The 20854-nt window shown below is 43.2% G+C and overlaps 1 protein-coding gene across 2 annotated transcripts in view; it reads right to left on the bottom strand.

Annotated features, from left to right (window-relative positions):
- The window catches only part of NIPA2 (NIPA magnesium transporter 2), a 276819-nt gene that overhangs the window by 35623 nt on the left and 220342 nt on the right, over window positions 1-20854 (bottom strand). The window lies entirely within an intron of this gene.

Below are 20854 nucleotides of genomic sequence, written 5' to 3'. Positions count from 1 at the left end.
ATGGGTCTCCAGTCCCCTGTTTTCTTTGGAACCAAAAAGAACTTGGAGTAGATTCCGGATCCTTGCTGGTCTGCTGGCACTGGCTGAATGGCTCTTTTTGCAAGCAACTTTGAAATTTCCAACGCTGCTTGATCCCTTTGAGCGGGTGGAACATCTGGAAGGGATTTTTTTGATTGATTTGGAATACGAAAGAATGGAATGGAATAGCCTTCGGAAAAGATGGACTGTACCCACTTGTCTTAGGGATCGCCAGGCTTCTGGGTACAGTGACAATCTTCCCCCGACTGCCTCCGAAGGTGGACAGTCGGGCAACACCTCAGGGATGCTGGAAGGGCTTATCGGAACAGGTTTCTCGATTGCCCTGGTTCTGGACCCCTGCCCCTAGGGCGTCTACCATTATTGTTCCCTCCTCTGCCTCTGGAGGAACCGACTCTGTCGCCAGGCAAAGTCCCTTGAGATTGTTTATGGAACCACATTTTCCCACTTTTCTGGCCTTTGGGGTAAGGCCTAGAAGGAGTAGAAAACGGACTCCGACGGCAGAAAGAGTTTTGCCATCCGTCTCGCACCTCGTCAAGGTTTCTTTCACTTGAGGACCAAAGAGGGATGATCCATTAAACGGGGAATTAGTGAAAGACGTTTTAAAGGGGTCCGCAAAATTGCATAGCCGCATCCAGGCATGCCGTAAGGCCACACCTGTCCCTGCGGCTCTGCTCGCTCCATCAGCCGCATATGAGAGGAGGCGCATGGAGGAGTTAGCTATAGAATTTAGGGTAGCCAGCTGAGCGTTCATCTTATCCTGAAAACCCGCAGCTGTAGGATCCTTTAACATCTCACTCGCTTCCTTGATCAAGTCTCTTTGAAGACGAGTGAAATGACAGAGGTAGTTCAGCGAACGCATAGCAAAGGTCGCCGATTTAAAACATCCGCTTCCGCACCTGTCCATAGACCTAGATTCCTTGTTAGGAGGATGGACAGGCACCGAAGGATCAGCTAGCTCCTTCTTAGTGGCGGCAGCTACCACCATAGCATCCACAGAAACTCCCTTAGTCAGAAATTGCTTATCTGCTGGTGCTGTGATAAACTTTGAAGGTCTCCTGGGGTGGGGTCCACAGAGTCAGGAGCCGTCCAAGCCTTTTAGCTACCACCTGCATGAGGGGGTCAAAGGGGGACACCCAGGAGGTGGAAGGGCGAGAGCCAAACGCCTCAAGATACACCGATTCATCCTCCAAAGGGTTAAGGGCTGGCCAATTTCCCCTCTGTTTCAGGATCTCTAGAATGTCTGCAAAGGAGACATCTTCAGAAGGGGAATGGGGAACCCTCGAATCCTCTAAATCCGTGTCAGAGGTGACAGACTCAGGTGAGTCTATGTGCTTCCTCTTGCACTTTCTCTTCCTAGGGGGCTCCCCTGCCAATTCAGGAGAGGCCTCGGAAGAGGATGAGATCCCACAGGGGATTCTTGAGGAGCTGGCTCTCTGCGGTCTGGGATGAGGGAGTGAGCAGACATAACCTGAGGCACCGAAGAGGGAGGGACGGACGGAGCCGACTGTGGAGTTGAACCGGGTTCCAACACACTCCGCATGACCTCGAAGGCACCCCTGTCAGGCAGAGCCAAAGGTCCCCGCTCCGAAAAACTGAAAACCTCCCTCGGCACCGACAGCGATGGCTCTGAGGCCGATGTCGGAGCCGAACTCACCAGCGCCGAGAGGGAGCGGGTCGGACAAGGGTCGATGCCACTCACCCCGGAGCCGACGAGGGAAGTCCAGCGCCGAGATTCTTCCAAGGAAGAAATCGGAGCCGACGACGAACCGACAATTGTATCGGTTCCGACGCTACCACAGTCTCGGTTCAGCGCCCGGCTCGAGCTCAAAGGAGTCGGAGGAGGAACATTTTGAGGATAGGGTTAAGCATCGACTGATGAGTCGGGCTCTGAAGCATTTGGGCCAATGCCTCGGACTTAAGAAGTCGACTCACTACCCTCTGAAGGTCATGATCCAAAGCCTCGATGATCTAGAGGAGTGAGATCTATGGCTCCGTTCAGACAGCAAGGGAGATGCTGGAGCCGAATGAACGGAGCCAAGGGACGGTGACCTGGACCTCTTTCTAGATGTCGGTTCCGATGGTCTGATCGAGCCAACTCAGAAATTTCAATGCCTCGGCTCCAGCCGGAGCCGAGGAACCACAGAAGTAGCAGTTCGGTCTCATCGGCTCCAGCCGGAGCCGATGTCATAGTAGGCAAGCCTTAGGCGCCGACTCAGTAGCTGGAGTCGAGGACCCAGGAGCCTTAGAGGGTTTACCGAGCAGAAGGGGACCCTCAGGCTTAAGCAAGCCCCTTAAGATGAGCTTGTTCTTTCTTTCCTGCAGGACTCTAGGGCTGAAGCCATGGCATACAGCACAAGAGTCCTGCAGGTGTAAAGGTCCCAGGCAGTACACACAAGAAGTGTGACCGTCTGTCAGAGACATTTTCTGACAGCACGAGTCACACTTCTTGAAGCCTGAGACCTTCAAATCCTTGGACATATCAAGGAACAAGTGTAACCACATACAAACACAAACACACCGCTTACACTATAAACCAAAAAACAGAAACTTAAACTAAGTAATTAGCTGTTTACTGTTATAAGTCCCTACAGAAAACACAGAGGGCCCGAAGGCCTAAGGGAAGAACTATAAGTTCTTAAGGTAAAAAAATTAAAGAAAACTAGATTAAAGGGATCAAAGTCCTTTAAGGTAAGGGGAAACTGTATGGAAAACTAACTTAAAGGGTTTCTAATCAACTTTTTAAACTATTTCCTACACTAACCTGAAGCCGGTGAAGCAACACGTCTTGATAGCTGTAGCGGCAAACGAGATCTGAGGTAATACCGCCTAGCATTGTGGGATATAAGGGGAGCCTCGAGCCGGTGGAACCAACTCTCGAGCTTTTAGAGTGGCCGAGTCGGAGCCGAGGTCGGCTCCGAACCCATCCAGCAAGAATGAAGACGAGATAGACAACTTAACATAAAAAGTTATTTTTTGTTCATTTGAAACTATTTTCCATGCCAATGGCCATATATTTGGCCAGTGGCATGCCTTCCACATTATATACACCCTTTATTTGGAACTGTCTTGGCTCCGTTTTGTAGTTTGATGAAATGTACTCAGTTATTAACCAAGTACATTTCTGCAGGTTACACTAATCTTGCATGGATGGCTGCCAGCTTCCTGGATCGCTAATTCACCCCATTTGCATGGTTTTCACCTGCAAATGGGGTAATTAGCATACAGGAGCTGTGTCCGTGCAGAAATAGTGCAGGAGCGCTCGTGCACATACCGGGAGCTTGATCCTGGATCTCTCAGCAGCCATATTGCCTCTAGCAGCTCTTGCACTACTCCTGCACGCCATGCAGAGCTTGCTGAATTCCAGGGATAGACTAAAGATATAAGCACAGGCTGAAAAACTCAGAAGATCTGCAGATAAATGTAAAGGAATAGTACAAAATAAGCAATTTATTGATGACCCAAAAACGTTTTAGAGCATTCAGAAACAAGGCAAAAGAAATTGAAACAGCATCAAAAAATAAACAAAACACAGAAATAGAGAACTATTTATATGCGCACTCCTAACAGACACCTATCCAGGCTAACAAAAGGAAAAACAATACGTCTACTTAAGACTGAACCTACAAGCTAGCCTAAAAACTATAGACCAATAACTTGCCTTCTGAAGATGTACAAATTATACACTGGAATTAATGCCGACAGAGTTTATAGTCATTTAGAAGAAAACTTAATCATGGCAATAGAATAAAAGGGTAACAAAAGAAAGTCATATTGAACCAAGGATAATTTTTTGTTAAATAAATTCATTAAGGAAAAAATGTAAAAAGGGGAAAAATGTAAATACAGCATTAAGAGACTACAAAAAAGCATTTGCCAGGATCCCACATTCATGGATGAAACGGGGCTTAAAAATGTATAAGATACACCCTATAGCGATTGATTACAGTGCAGTGGCCATGAAACAATGGCAAACCACTTTGCAGTTGAGCCATGGTAAAGGACAAATTACAGGGAAAAAAATTCAAAGGGGGTGTCATTTTCTGTTAGTACTGTGGCATCATCTATGAAGACAGTGGAATGTTGCTCAGTGGTTGGCTCATACCTGCCTGTGCCTCATATTCAGAGAGCTCAATCATGTTTCTGTTCATGTGGTCCTGGGAGGTACATCTCAGGTCACTCACATCCACATGGACTCATAATGGTACTTGAGGTTTAGTGACCTCAGTGCTTGCATGATGTGATGACTCTTGGTCCCTGACTGGCAACGAACTGTAAACTTCTCCTTATCCAGCCTAGTGAATGGGACATTTCTATGTCTCACAATGGAGTCTCCTATGAACAAAACATTGGATTGAGTAGTGTTATGCTTAATTGCCTTGGTAGTTGAGGCACAGCGAGATATTGTTTTATGTGTTGTGATGGGAGTTGTCTTATTTGTATGCATGCAGTGTTTCTGAGGATTGCGTTTGAGAGGACTTTGAAGTTACATGTGAGCACATCCTCATATGTGGGTCAATGTGTCTGGTCCTTTGTATGTGCCTTAAGTGTTGTGTGCATGTGTGTCACTGACAACCTGTATATGTGTATATATATATATATATATATATATATATATATATATATATATATATATATATATATATATATATATATATATATATATATATATATATATATATATATATACATATATATATATATACATATATATATGTATCATTATTTATGTTGATAAAGCTTGTACCTGTACCACTTACTGTACAGATATCTCACTCTGGCACAGTCAGCAGGTAGTACGGTCTCTATATTGTTGACACGTTCTCCTCTGACCACCATGCTCTATGGTTGTTGTAAAATCATTTTGCTTTACACAGCATATCCTTTGTTGTATCTCCTCAAGTTCCAGCTAAGTTATACCCTTACTGTATTCATCCTTTATTAGGCCCATCACTGAAAACAGTGCCCCCATTGGCGCATACCTCACAAAGTACTGAAAGCAACTCAAAATACTTCAATGTTTCCTCAACAAAAAAAGATCTCAGGTCTCAGTAAGCATAGCTGCTCTGACAGACTGCAAGATCTCTCTTTCTACAAAGTATCCTACACATTCCTGAGTGGGTCATGTCCACTAAAGTTCACATACTATGAAGGACGCTGCACTCTAAGATCACCATCACCACAATAAAACTAGTTGTAACCATCAAATCTATACCTATATCATCAAATCAACATTACCAGTAGGCTTGACGTATGCTAGCCAATGGAGTCCACATTGTGAAATAGGCTGACTTTACATGTCAAACACAGTACTTCTCTTGCAACATTGATGAACAGTTTGGATAACTGTAAGAAATCAGGACGAGTTTCATTTTTCTGACCTTATTATATTTACCATCCAGAAAAACTACTAATGGGGGTCTGGGTGTGTTATGTACTGCCTGATTAACATACAAAAAAAATGATAATAAAGTATTACCAAGGTCGGTTGCAGTTCACAATATATATTTTTTCAGACAGTTTAGGTCTAAGTCATTCACTAAAAAAAATATCCATATACAAAATTTGCCTCAGCATAGGCCTCAGCATTAGTAAATAATCTCATTAACTAATAAAGGACATTCACAAGTGGTATCTTTAAATGTGTGCAACCTTGTCCCTGTGCAATAGAAACACAAGCTATTAGCACATCATTTTATCTTTTATCTATCATCAACAATAGTTGCTACACAAAATCCCAGCCATTTGGGTGGGGGGGTCACAGCTGGGTTTCTGTGAAGATAAAATGACATTAGTAACCCTTCTCCATTTTGTTACTGAAGCCTTGCAACTAAGTATCTTATTTATTGATGTGTGTGTGTGTGTGTGTGTGTGTGTGTGTGTGTGTGTGTGTGTGTGTGTGTGTGTGTGTGTGTGTGTGTGTGTGTGTGTGTTTAATTTATTGAATCCAAAAAATAATCAATTTTCAGTCAATGACCATAAAGGTCAAAAACACAAGCACACATACCCCTCAGTTCTGACAAATTTGGGGTAACACATCTAATTTGTTCTCAAACTTTTTTTCCATCCCTCCTAAATCTGAAAATTATTTTGAGTGAATAGCACCCACTAAAGAGTACCTTTTCCCTAAATATTTTCTCTTTGTCCAGACTTCCAAGGTAAAAGTTGAAAGACATGACACATACATACACACAGGTTGTGCTAACACATATGCAGTTATTTCCCACATTTGAGGAATGGTCAACTTTTTCCCTTTTGGCTGGCTCCAACTTGTTACAGAAAAAAATGTTTATTGCAGTCCTTTGCAAAAATGGTTTACAATTAAAAAAAATGTGTACTCATGCACTCAACAAAACAAACAACATTTCACCAACTGTCTAATCAATAAAAAGGCTCTGTTGCCATGGATATGAACTTTGCCACTACCTCTGTTACCAGCTTGGTGGATATGGGCATCCTGAGGTAATGTAGAAATTGCTTCATATTTACAGACCATCAGTTAATTATTTAACAAACTGATATGGTATGCAAGAGATGTATTTATACTTCACTGTATGTAAAGCTTTCGTATAAAATCACTTCTAATGTCAATATGTTTGTCAGTAGTATACACACTGCACTGATCACACACAATTCAAAGCAGAAACATAGACCCATATATGATGAGGCATTTAAATGTAACCTACCTAAACCCCAAAGACCTCCTTGGTGAAGTACACACAACTCCCTCCCTCAACAACACTGAATTCACACTGTCTGTTAAATCTGGTCAACTTCTTTGAGGCAGTCACCAAAGCCATGGACGAGGGGAAGATGGTGCACACCGCCTACCTTGACCTGGTCAAGGCCTTCAACACTATTCCCCACTTGGGCATAGTAGACAAATGCTATCGACTAAGTATTAATCCATATGTTATCAGATGGGTAGCAAACTGGCTCAGTGATAGAACTCACCTAATCATAATAAGGGAAGCCAACTCGAGCAGAAGACCCGTTATGAGTGGCATACCACAGGGATCAGTCTTGGGGCCTCTGTTATTCGGGATATACTTCTCTGAGGTGCAGACCAAAACCATGTGCTATGGCTGACCAAGCTTGCAAATGACTGCAAGCTGGGTGTGATCATCAATTCCCCAAGTGATGTGGATGTCCTCCAAGAGGGTCTCACCCAAACAAATGACTGGTTCCCGAAACATGGCCTCAAACTGAATGCCAAAAGATGCATCATCCCCTTTGGGGAGAGTGATGTCCCCACCTGGGCAGCCAAATGCTCTGAATTATGCAGAATGTTCCGCATTCAACGATAAGTGAAGCCACTGTTCCGAATAGGTATGCCACTGTTCTACACTGAACAGCATTGGCTTTGCTACACAGTTTTTGATTGGCTTGTATTCTGCAATTACAGTCAATCACCACAGTGTATGAACCAATCAAATAACTGTTAGTGAGATCTACCCTTTCACAGCAAGTGGTACAAAACAGGATACACTTTCACGTCTACTTCACAAGCTTTGGAAGGGCTCCACAATACGGTTGCTCATTCTTAATTGTGTTGTCTTTCATGGTGCAATCTCACTAAGCTATGTTTTTGCAGAGAGCAGAGGAGGAAGGCATTATCAGTAAAATCACTAGTTCACATCTTTCTGCGAGGGACCCGGGCAAACAATACCTATATATGTTGCCGAAAATTCATAAGATCCTAAATCAGCCCCCAGGTAGACCCATAGTCTCTGGAATTGGTTCTTTGATTGAACCTCTGTTGGCATATTTGACCCAATATTTACAACCTCTGCTACCACTCATTCGGGCTAGAATTAAAGATACTATCCAATTCCTACAAACTGTATCGGATTCCCAACTTGAACCCAAGTGGCTTATGTGCACCCTTGACGTGAAATCCTTATATATCAGTATACCACACTGGGCAGGGTTGCAAGCTTTGGACTATTGGTTGAACAGAGCTGGGTTGTATACACTCCTCACTTGTATGGGTGAGCACGTCCTAACCAAAAATGTTTTTTATTTTCAAGGGAGTTGTTATTGGCAAACCCAGGGGACAGCTATGGAGGCCTCATTTGCCCCCATTTATGCAGATCTTTATATGGGGTATATATATAAGAAGAACTAATTTACAATGAGGCCCATAATATATACTTGCCACAAATAGACATATGGAGGAGATTCCTAGATGATTGTTGGTTGGTGTGGGGCATGCGGATACTGAATATCTATGGGAGTTTGAACAATATTTGAATGATAATAAATGGGGTATTGAATTTTCCTTTTCTCATAGTTATGAGGAAATCAATTATCTAGATGTCAAGGTTGTGAGAGAACCTGATCATACCTTGCACACCTTGGTGTATAGAAAGTACCCTCAATACAATTTATTGTACGCTTCCAGTCTGCACCTCACACACACAATCAGAAATATTCCTAAGTCCCAATTCTTAAGAATTAGAAGGATTTGTTCAAAAGAAGATTTCAACACCTCTAGGGATGATCTCACGTGTAGATTTATCCATAGAGGTTATAGGATGGGGGACGTTGTCACAGCATGAGAGTGGGCTTCAAAACAGCCCAGGCCTGAGTTGTTAACTTATAAGGAGAAGAATGAATGGAAGGAATTGATACATTGAGAGTAACAACCTATGGTCGAAATGTCAATTTAATAAGGAATGTGGTCAGTAAACATTGGAATATTTTGATGGCCAATGAGGAATTGGGTCAGATTTTGCCAGAACATTGTCAGTTTTCCTTTCATAGAGGCAGGACACAGGGATCCCATTTTTCTTATTACAAACGTCATAGCATAAACAAGAATTATGTGGATCTATTAACAATCACAGGGGAGAAACTAGTTGGGTCCTTTCCATGTGGGCACTGTTCATCATGTTAACACATTTGCAAGTCTAAACATTCTTCCAGTCAGAAAACGGGTCAAGTATATATTAATTTTTATGCTAACTGTGGATCAGACTGGGTCATTTATCTGGCCAGTTGTACCTGTCCCTCTTTTTATGTTGGACAGACGTCCAGATCCCTTTGTTTGAGAATATCTGAACATATGAGTGACATTCGCAACAAACGCATCACCAGTGCCTTATTCAGGCACTGTCAATCACATTCCATTGCCAGATTCAGGTTTAGTGTCATAGACAAAGTACAGGGAGATAGGAAATGTAAGAGGGGTTGGCATTCCTTACTTAATTATAAGGAGACTAAATGGATTGTCAAGTAAGGTGCACTTTTCACACCAGGGCTCAATGATAAATTATAATATAGTTTTAAATCAAATGAGATGTGATGTCACAGGAAGTGAGGTGGTTTGAATATTTAAAAAGTGTATCTTGTTGTTTGTAGTATCACTGATGAAGGCTCTGTACCGAAACCGGTTTGATATCTCTGTTCTACAATAAAGATTCCATGAATGTGTCCGTTTTGGTGCTGGCCTTGCTTGTTGATCAGAAATACTTTGCCTAGGTATCTAAACCGCTTCTGCAACATTAAAGTTTGGAGGGGCAGGTATATCTCGCAGATGATACTGCCGCTGTGGAACAGACTTCTCATTAAACATGAAACACAGCTCATCCTTGTCCATTTTCAAGTGCAACTTAGATATATGGATAGGAAACAGAAAAATTACAAATTTACTCCAGAACTGCCCCATGCACTACCAATGGGCAGATGCAGCTCCTAAATGCTTTAAATATGCATGGGCCCACTCAAATTATCTATGGGATGATCCCAGTTATTCTCATTAGGGTACTATGTAATTATCAACCATGGGTAAGGCCAATCTATAACAAAGTGGGAAAGAATAGTTCAAACACAAAATGGGAAATTAGCTAGATAAAATGGCCTGCAAGAGCAGCGAGCCTAGTACTTACCTTACCTATGAACCTATAATCTTACATTTGAAATGCACATACAAAACTATATAAAAAAATCAACAAACTTGCACTGCTTTACAGATTCCAAAACTTTCTCACAAACACAACTAAAGCTATATGTTCCACTACTTAGCACCTCCCCTCACTAGTTTATGGAGCACCCATTCTTACTAACTTCCAGGCAGCATAAAAAGCAAAATTTGAGCAATGCTATAACAAAGTGGCTAAATTTGCAGCAAATGACCCTTTCAGAACCCACTACTCAACTACTCAACTAACATATACATAGCTTCTTCCCACCTACAACAGTAGCCAGCAATAATCTGCTTGTCTAGCACTAAATACGGTTCAGTACAACTCTGTTCGTACTCCATCATTATCATTCAATGAGGAAAACCCTTTCTGTCCACAACCCTATCATATCTGCAGGGCATGCTCTACATTTATACCATGCTGCTAAGGCCTGGGACTGGAGTTGCCAGCCCGATGCCCAACGTTCAGCGAAGGCATGCCCATTCACACATGTCTTTCGGAGGCCACTCAAACTCCGGGGAGGGCATGCAGACTCCACACAGGAGGCACTCCAGCCGAGAATCGAACAGGAGAACCTCTTGCTGTGAGGCAACAACGCTACCGCTGTACCACCGCAATACATACATGTTAAAATCTAGGAAGTGTGATATAATGGTATGGAGAAGACAGTACAAGCTGTAGTTGTACTTGGATTAGATAGAAAGCAATTTAATGCAGGGTAGGAAAATTAGAATTGCTGTAAAAGGAGATGCTATACTGAAGTGGACTATTCTCAAAATAGTCAAGAATGGTTGGCTGTGTGGGCTAGGCTAATTGCAGTACTAAACAGTTGTGGCCCAGGTACTAAATATACTATATGCATTGGTGTACATGTGGAGTCATTAACAGAAATACAGCTATTCTGTGCAAATAAAGTAGCTCAAGTATCGGAATGGATATCCACTGCTTCAGTCAGTGGAGAAAAGCAAGAGATTATAAAGGTAAGCTTACATAAGTAGCGCAGGGTATTGCTGGCAGTTTGGGGGATACTGGTGGTTAAACAACAGCGAGGGTTTGCTGAAGTAAAGGCAGTTTCTAGTTTAGGGACACCATATAGAAAATTGAGGATGTAATTCCAGAGTAAAGGACTGTACAAGGTAGAGGGTAGTCTCCTAGCTGCTGCTAACATTACAGATCATTAGAAATTGTTCTATCTGAAATACATTTTTGAGTACATCTTTTTATGTTGTAAATGAGAAGCTGCAAATCTGAATGACACATTTGAGTGGCAGTAACTGAGGATCATCTATTAGGTTTTCTTCTCTCTACAGGAGTTACTGCAAGTGAAGTTCAAAAACTGCAGGGATAAAGAATTTTTGGTGGGTACATACGGAGCTTTGGCTGGTGTGGTAGTAGTAGCACAAAAAATTAAATGCTTGATTTAAGTTGGACAATATATGATATGATAGAAGTACCTTTATGTAGTGCCTGTTAAACATGTCATTATTAGCATGTGTTTGTGCTTATTAAATGCTATATTATTAAATATTAAATACTATTATATTTGCATTGCGTGTCAATCACGGCACATTGGCATTGTTAATCCCCGCCCTCTGACATGTCAATCAAGGCAGGCACGCCCATTCCTGCGCGAACTTGGTGGTGGGTTAATACACTTCAATTTTGCCCATTAACCATTAGGCCAACCTCCCTCCTTATCATGAATTGGGGTAATATTTAAAAGTTGTACATGATTTTGGACTTGTAAAGACTCTGGTGGCCATTAGTCTAGTATAAACATATGACTCTACTAGTTATGTACAAATCATGGCACAACAATGCACTGAAAGCATCAGTCATACTTATTTCTTCCTACAATATATACTCCAAATTCAAGATTTGACAAATAATGAAAGAGAATGAAAATAATCTCATACATAAAAACATACAACTAACCTGTACAAGAATGTCTCACTGGAGCCATATCTACATGTGAAGTGGACTGTTGCTTCAACTGAGCCAGCAGAAAAAAACTAGTATTTGAGCAATAAAAAAGTACAGTTTTGTACCTACCATAAATGTAGATGTTCGAGGATCCCCATTGCTGCAGTCCTTACTATTGGGTAGTCCGCTGTCCCAGTCGGCCCGAATACCAGAGTATATGGCTGACGTCGGTCAGGGCGCATTAGACTGACGTCAGTACGTCAGGGTACTAATGCGCATGACCGACGTCATATCCTCAGTCTTTTCTTGCCCCAGATGTCAGAAGACCCTAAAAAGACAAGGCCCAAAATACCTGCACCAAAAATATGTACAATATATACAAGAATATATACAAAAATATCAGCATGTAACCTCACCTACACAACCACCCCTGAACACAGAGGGGAAGGAGGGAGTAAATTGGACTGCAGCAATGGGGATCCTCGAACATCTACATTTATGGTAGGTACAAAACTGTACTATGTTCTTCGTTCCCCATTGCTGCAGTCCTTACTATTGGGTAGAATCCCAAAGCAGAGGTAAGGGAGGCTGGCAAATCACAAAGAAGCAGGAGCTGACAACATGCCTTGCAAAACAGCTGTGGCAAAACCAGCCCTAGACTTAGAGTAGATAGGAAGGTGATAATGCTTAGAGAAAGTATGCACTGAACTCCAAGTAGCTGCTTCCAAAATATCCTTAGTTGCCACCCCCCTTAGAAATGCTGTTGAAGTGGCAGTAGCCCTAGTGGAATGAGGCCTAATCCCAGCTGGAATCTCCTTGCCATGATGGGAATAACAAAATGCAATGCAAAAGCCAATCCACCTAGAAATAGTTTGTTTTGACACAGGCTTACCCTGCGAACTCAAAGCAAAAGAAACAAACAACTGCTGAGACTGCCTAAAATCCTTAGTCCTGCTTAAATAATAACGCAATTGCCTGTGTACATCTAAAGTGTGCAAAATCTTTTCCCTTTATTTTGGGGTCTGCATAAAAGTAGGCAAATGAATAGTTTGGTTTAAAGCCACACTAGAAACCACCTTAGGCATAAAGGAAGGATTAGTGCGTAATGATACCCTATCCTTATGGAAAATCAAAAGGGCTCTACTGCCATAAGGGCCTGCAACTCAGACACCCTTCTTGCAGAAGTAATAGCCAACAGAAAAGCAGTCTTCCATGACAAGTATTTCAATTCAGCAGTAGCCGCAGGCTCAAAAGGTTGTAGAGTAAGTTTTTCCAACACAAAATTGAGATCCCAAGCAGGAGTAGGAGCTCTACGTGGGGGTCTTATATTCTTTGCCCTCTAAGAAACTGCTTGAACAAAGGATGCGAAAACAATGGTGGGTCACAATCATAGTGAGCTGAAATTGCTGCAGCATGAATCTTAATGGAAGAGAAGGACAAACCTTTGTCCAATAACTCAGTAAGATATTGAAGAGCCACACTCAAATTAGGCTCAGAAATCTCCAAATTCTTTGCTGTACTCCAAAATAAAAATCTCTTCCATTTTTCTGCGTACACTTTCCTTGTACTAGGTCTTCTAGCTTCCATAATCACATTTAAAACTTGTTGAGGAAGTTGAGACCTGCTGTGTTTCAACACAGAATATGCCAGGCTGTTAGATGAAGAGAGTGAAGCTTGACATTGAGCAGATGACCGTCCTTCTGAGATAACAGATGAGGAATCAGAGGTAAAGGCCATGGAGGCTTCTTTACCAGACTCCTTAGTAGTGGGTACCAGTGTTGCGAGGCCAATCTGGAGCTATCAAAATCATCCTTGGCCTGTCTTGTCTGACCTTTAATAGTACCTTTGGAAGAAGAGGCAGAGGTGGAAAGGCATACACATGAAGGTTTTTCCAACTGAAAGACAGAGCATCCACTTTCCAAGCTGTGTGATGAAACCCCTTTGTGCAATACTTTGGCAGCTGGTGGTTTAGTGGAGAAGCGAACAGATCTATGTCTGGAGTTCCCCATGACACTGTCAATTTCTGAAATACATGAAGATCCAGTTTCCACTGTGGGGATCCATGATTTGTCTGCTTAACACATCTGCTAAGGAGTTCTGTGCTCCGGCAGAAACCTTGCCTGAAGAGTTAGTTGCAAGCTTAGCAGTCTCCCATAAAATCATTGCTTGCCTGCATAGAGGATAAGAATGTGTTCCCCTTGCTTGTTGATGTACCACATGACAGTTGTGTTGTCTGTTAGAATCAACACCTGCCCTGGAAGAAGTAACTCCTTGAAAGCCATTAATGCAAACTGGACTGCTAACATCTCCTTCATGTTGATATGTAGATGCTGTAGTCTGGCAGGCCACTTGTCTTGTATCCACTTTCCATTTAGATGAGCTCCCAAGCAATGTCCGAGGCATCTGTCGTTAAAATCTGACTCGCCTCTGGCCGGGTCACAGAGAGTCCCTTGTTTAGGTGACATTCCTGAGCCCACCACAAAAATTCTTTTTGAAGGCAAGGTATTATTTGAATGACAGTGTCCAAATCCTGGCAGTGCTGTGTCCATACATTTTGAGATACCATTGTAGCTTCCTCATATGCAGTTTGGCATTGGGAAGTACCAGAATACAAGATGCCATGAACCCTAATGCTTGAAGGACTGTCCTTGCAGTCAGCACGGACTGATGAGATAGTTGATGGAAGTAAAGTGATAGACTCTTTTGTTTGTCCGGGGTTAAAAGGCCATCTGGGCTGCTGTATTCAGTCTCACACCCAGAAAGCACATGTCTTGAGAGGGTACTAGACTGGACTTTATTTCGTTCACAGAATACCCTAGGCATCTTAGCACTGCTATAACATATTCCAGATGCTGTAGAAGGTCTTCCTTTTCTTGAGCCAGAATCAGGCAGTCGTCCAAGTAAGGATAAATTTGAATTCCTTGTAGCCTGAAGTAAGCTATCACTGGAGCCAGAACCTTTGTGAATACTCTGGGCAGTAGATAAGCCAAAGGGCAATGCAGAGAACTGATAATGAGAATTTCCAGCTCGAAACCGCAAATACTTCCTGCAACTTAGCCTTATAGGCACATGAAGGTAAGCTTCCTTGAGATCTAAAGTTACCATCCAGTGATCTTTGCCCAGCAGAGGTAAAAGCTGTTGTAACGTCAACATCTTGAACTTGGGAATGTCCAGATAAGTGTTGAGGAGAGATAAATCCAAAATTGGTCTCCACGTGTTCCCCTTCTTTGGTACTAGGAACAGGCGAGAATAAAATCCTAGGCCCCTTTCTGATACAGGAACTGGCTGAATGGCCCCCATCTGGAGTAACTGAGCAATTTGCTTGTGAGCCTCTTTTCTTTGTGGAGGAGGAACGCCTGGCATGCCTTTGAAAGGAGGCATTGTATGGAAATAAAACCTGTAACCGTGGTGAATGATATCCAACACCCATCTGTCTTGAGTAATTAAATCCCAATTTTCTTTGAAAAGAGACAGTCTTCCTCCCAAAGGAGCTACCAGACGAGAATCTACTGGCAGCTGAAAAGGCAAGTCATTGGGTCTGTTTACGAAAGGACTGACCCTGCCCTCACCAGAAGTCTGAGCAGGTGAACTCCCTGTTCTAGGCCTAAAAGAACCTTGAGCTCTGCCCTACCACGTCTAGACCTACCCCTAGACTGGGAATCATAAGCAGGATATGTCCACCCCTTAGCAGGCCAATTTCTACTAAACTTGGTGGCTGCACCTGCAAAAATCTTTAACAGTTTGCATAGACTTAGCTTTGTCCTCCATTTTCTTTAAAACTGCTTCCACAGGAACCAAACAACACATCAGACTGTAAAGGAGCATCCAAAATCCTTGTCTTAACATGCTCAGCTAAATTCTGATCCCTCAACCAGGCATGCCTGCGAAGTACAGAACTAGTGGCAGCCACCCTCGAGGAGGCCTGTACAGCATCAAAACCACATTGCAAAGAATGCTTACCCACTTGTTCAGACACATGAACCAAATCCAGCAACTCTTTACACTCAATACCTTCCGCCAAAGCATCCACCTTAGATTTCAATTGTGAAAGGAGATAATTTTGATATTTTAGCATGTGAAACTGACAATTCAACGCTCTCATGGCTAGAGTGGAAGAAGTATACACTTTCTTTCCCCACCTATCCAAAGCCCTTGCCTCTATCAGTGGGAACAGGATTTTTAACCACAGAGGCCTTAACACCTTTAGGCCCCTGAGAAACAGTTTCTGGGTCCGCCCTAGGACTCTTAAACAAATACTTATGAGCTTCAGGCACCCTATAGTACCTATCTGGTTTAACAGGAGCAGGAGGCAAAGAGTCAGGGTTCAGGAAGCCTCTGCAAAACATCTTCCACCACATTCAACACAGGAGGTATAGCTAAGGGCCTATGCTGGGGTAAAACAAGAATTCCTAAGCCTTTTCCTGGAATCAGAGTAATCTTGGCCTTCCCATTTAAAGTGTTCTCTCATGGAATGAAGAGTCTCTGAAAATGAGAAATCCTCAGGAGGAGAAGCTGTAGGAGTGGAATCATCCACATCAGAATCAGAATAAGGAGGAAACTCTTGCAAATCTTCCGCAGAAGACTCTGTAGCCTCTGAATACTGTTCCAAACACTCAAACTCAGGTTCCACCCTAGGCCTCTTATCAGGAGGGGGCATAGAACCTCTAATCATAGTAATCAAATCTTCTGCCATTTTAAGCATATGTTTCTTAGGCACAGAACCTGAAGTGCTAGGAGAAGCCCCCACTGAAGCTAAACTTGGCCTACCTCTCAAAGAAGTTTTGGCAACAGAAGGAGAGGCCCTAACAACCTTGGGAAGAGAGGGAAGAACAGTTACCTGAGAAGCCGCCTCAGCCTGGCCTACCTCCTGAGAAGGCACATCCTGTAACAGTAAAGTCTCTGCCTGAGACTCCAAAGAAACTCCTGGCAATACCTCTGGCTCCCCTGAGCCTTCTAAAGAACCGACGTCCGGGACTGCGGTTCATCAACCCTAGGCCGCTGTTTTGTCCTTGCGCTTCTTGGGCCGAAGCGGCGCGGAGCATCCGACGGCATTTTATAATTGCAACGCTTCCCAAACACTAACCTGGCACAGTCTAACCTCCTCTTAATAGTGCGCTTGTTAAACCTAGCACAAGAGCGGCATCCAACAACGCCGTGCTCAGGCCCTAAACAAGGTATACACAAGGTATGGTAATCCCTATGAGGTATCTGTTTCCCACAAGAAATACAGTTATTCACTTTTCTGACATCCGGTTAAATACTGAGGCAAGAAAAACCAAAATGTTCCCAACGGGTACTTAGCCAACTCTGATTCGGTCTGAAACTCCGGTTTCGGAAATATTTCAGAACGCCAACCTGCACTCGCAAAACTGCTTCTGCATCGGACCATGCGGCAAAAAAGACTGAGGATATGACGTCGGTCATGCGCATTAGTACCCTGACGTACTGACGTCAGTCTAATGCGCCCTGACCGACGTCAGCCATATACTCTGGTATTCGGGCCGACTGGGACAGCGGACTACCCAATAGTAAGGACTGCAGCAATGGGGAACGAAGAACATCATGGCCATAATCACTTTCACATACAGCACCCCACAACAAAACTAATTCTAAACTTATTGTCACTATCCACAAAAAGAAAACACAATAAATAGTTGTATAAAAAAACATAACTAATAAGCCACACTAAAACCTTCAACAATGACCGCATTTTCTCGGTTGAGCTCAAACCCAGCAGAGCAAAGCAAAAAGAAACATGGTGAACCTCCGAGAAAATAGGACTGCCACGCCATCAATGAAAACATAGCCAGTTAGCAATAGAGATAACATTTCTCTATTAACACAAACACACACCTAAATTACTGCACACTCAAGAGTGCTGGAAAACTAGGAACCTGTGTAGAATTAAACCTATAATACAAAGCTTTACACCATATAAATCATGCAGCATGGAAACAAGTACATCAAATACATACTGTCCACTTAAAGGTCTCCAGTAATGAAAGCAAAACGCAAGAGATGACATCAATAACATACAAAACAATAACAAAATCTGAAGGAAATGCTACTCAATGCTAAAAGTCTAAACCTCAAAATGCACTCTCTCGAGGCACTCCTAAAAATGGACAACATCGATATCTGTGCAGTAACTGAGACCTGATTCAAGGCTCCAGAGAGCACCCCTGCAATACCAGGCTACAACTCTTACCACACTTTTCGGCCACCAAAGCAGGACCGAAACACTAAAGGTGGAGGAGTGTCAATATTCACCAAGGATATTCACACCACCAGGCTAGTTGCCCAACACAATGCGTCTGAAATTCTCCAGGTGGAACTAACACTAGGTAAGACTGCAATCCAAATTGTAGCTTGCTACAGATCCCCCGCCATACCCCAAGATTCTCACTACACCTTTCTAAACATACTGGAAAATATTAAGATAGAACCAAACACCCTAATACTGGGTGATTTTAACTACCCTGCCATTAACTGGGAAAGCTACTCCTGTACCAACACCTTTGCCCAACGGTTCTTGGAATTCATAAATTCCAACGCCCTGGATCAACTAATCCATAGTCCCACCAGGGGCTCCAATATCCTAGACCTAGTCATTACCAACATGGGAAATCAATGCTCCAACACCTATGGTCACCCCCTCGTTAGTCACGTCTGACCATAAGCTAATCACCCTTAACATCCACATCCCACCCCCACCCCCCCAGTAAGGAAACCTCCATAAAAAACTTCTCCAAAGCCAACTTCATGCTACTCAAGTCAGAAGTGACAAACTTCATGACACCAATGCAGACGGGAGCTGAAAGTTCAACTGCTGAATCCTACACTAAGGCACTGTACGAGCACATCCACTCATGCATAAATCGTGCCATCCCAAATAGAACCAAGATGCTCTCATCCAAAAAAAAAGAAGCCAGTCTGGTGGTCCCCTGCCATAAACAAACTTTACAACAAAAGGAAGAAACTGTTGCAGAAAAGAGGAAAATCCCAAGATGCAAAAAACTTCCTTACCAGCCTCAGTAAGAAACTGAGATCCCGCATAAAATCCTCCAAAGCTAGTTACGAAAATAAAATTGCCAAAGATTCCAAAGACAACAACAAGGCATTCTATAACTATGTCAAGAATCTAAATGGCAATGCTCAGATCTGCTCTGAGCTAAAACAGAATGGCATTAAATATACTGATCCCAAGGATATTGCCAATATCCTGGCAGATCGATTCAGTGCCAAATCCACCCCCCCCTCACCCCCTAAATGGCCCATCTCAATATCGGAAGATTGCCAAATTCCGGTAAGAACGGCCACACAGGTAAAAAATGCACTCTCCAAAGCTAAGAATACAGCATCCATGGGACCAGATGACATCCCGGGCTGTGTACTACATGAACTACAATATGAACTGGCACCTCACCTAAGTGTCATGTTTAATCATAACCTCACCTCAGGTTTCGTGCCCACTGAGTGGCGCACAGCTACAGTTATCCCACTCCTCAAGGGGGGATCCACCTTGGATCCCGGAAACTACCGTCCCATCAGTCTGACGAGCCTTATCTGCAAGGCCATGGAGCGTATTATCATGGAACTTATAAACAAAGACATTGGCAACCTTCAAACACTGGACCCCACCCAGTTTGGGTTCATGAAGGGCCGATCTTGTCTCCTGAACTTGATTGACTTCTTCGAATCAGTCTCCAGAGCCATGGACAAGGGTAAGGTGGTCCACACAGCCTATCTAGACCTTGCCAAGGCCTTTGACACCATCCTCCACTCTGGAATCATAGATAAACTTACTAAGCTGGGCATAAATCTCTACGTCACCCAATGGGTTGCTAACTGGCTTACTGATGGAACCCACACTGTAAAAGTAGCCGACTCCAAATCCAGCTCCAGACAAGTGACAAGTGGAGTACCTCAGCGTTCAAGTCCTGGGACCGCTCTTGTTTGGCATCTACTTCTCTGAAGTACAGGCCAACACTAAGGGACTCTGGATAACAAAGTTAGCAGATGACTGCAAACTGGGAGCCATTACTGAATCCCCAAATGATGTGGATACTCTACAAAAGGGCCTTACAAAAACAGATGCTTGGTGCCAGAGCCATGGGCTCAAGCTCAATGCCAAGAAATGTATAGTTATCACCTTTGGGAAAAAACATGTATCCATGAATTACCATATAGGTGGCAGTACACTAAACACCGAAAGTTTGATAAGAGACTTAGGGACACAGGTGGACAGTGGTCTCACCTTCGATAACCACATCGCCACAACAGTCAGGAAATCCTTCTATGTGGCACACCTCATCACTAAGGGCTTTTCATCCAGAAAAAAGGAGGTCATTGTCCCACTGTACTCATCCCTCATTAGACCCATTATAGAATACAATGCCCCGTTTGGTATGTACCTCTCAAGACATCTGCAACAACTGGAAAGGCCACAGAAATACCTCACTAAAAGAATCACAGGCCTAAAGCAGATGCCCTATGCTGACCGCCTAAAAAACTCCAGCTATACTCTGTCGCATATCGTCTACTCAGAGGCGGTCTTTGCTTAACATACAATGCCATGTCAAACCCAGAGCTGTTGGACATGCTACACTTAAAGAAATCCCAATCCTTCAGAGCCACACACTCCAGGGATCTAAACCTTGTCATCACAATAAACAAAACATGCTGGAGGGATAGGTTCCTGACCCAGAGACTCCCCAGACTCTGGAATAGATTGCCCATACATGTCAAGCAGAGTGCCTCTTTGGTCCTCTTCAAAAGGAACCTTGACGATTGGATAGGAGAAAGGAAATTCACCCCGGGGATCACGTCAGTCGCCCTGCTAGACAGGGGGTCCAGAGAAGTAAACAGTGTGGGAAGAAATAGCCAGGGAATTGTTATGGCTAGGCTTGTATAGGCCCTAGGGCTGACAGCCTAGTACTAACCTATGAACCAGTCTAAATTAGAATCTC

This window comes from Protopterus annectens, chromosome 5.part0 (assembly GCF_019279795.1).
Source record: "Protopterus annectens isolate FY-2018-M chromosome 5.part0, PAN1.0, whole genome shotgun sequence".
Classification (NCBI taxonomy): domain Eukaryota; kingdom Metazoa; phylum Chordata; order Ceratodontiformes; family Protopteridae; genus Protopterus; species Protopterus annectens.
Note: the sequence above shows the minus strand (reverse complement) of the source record. Positions and strands in the feature narration are given on the sequence as shown.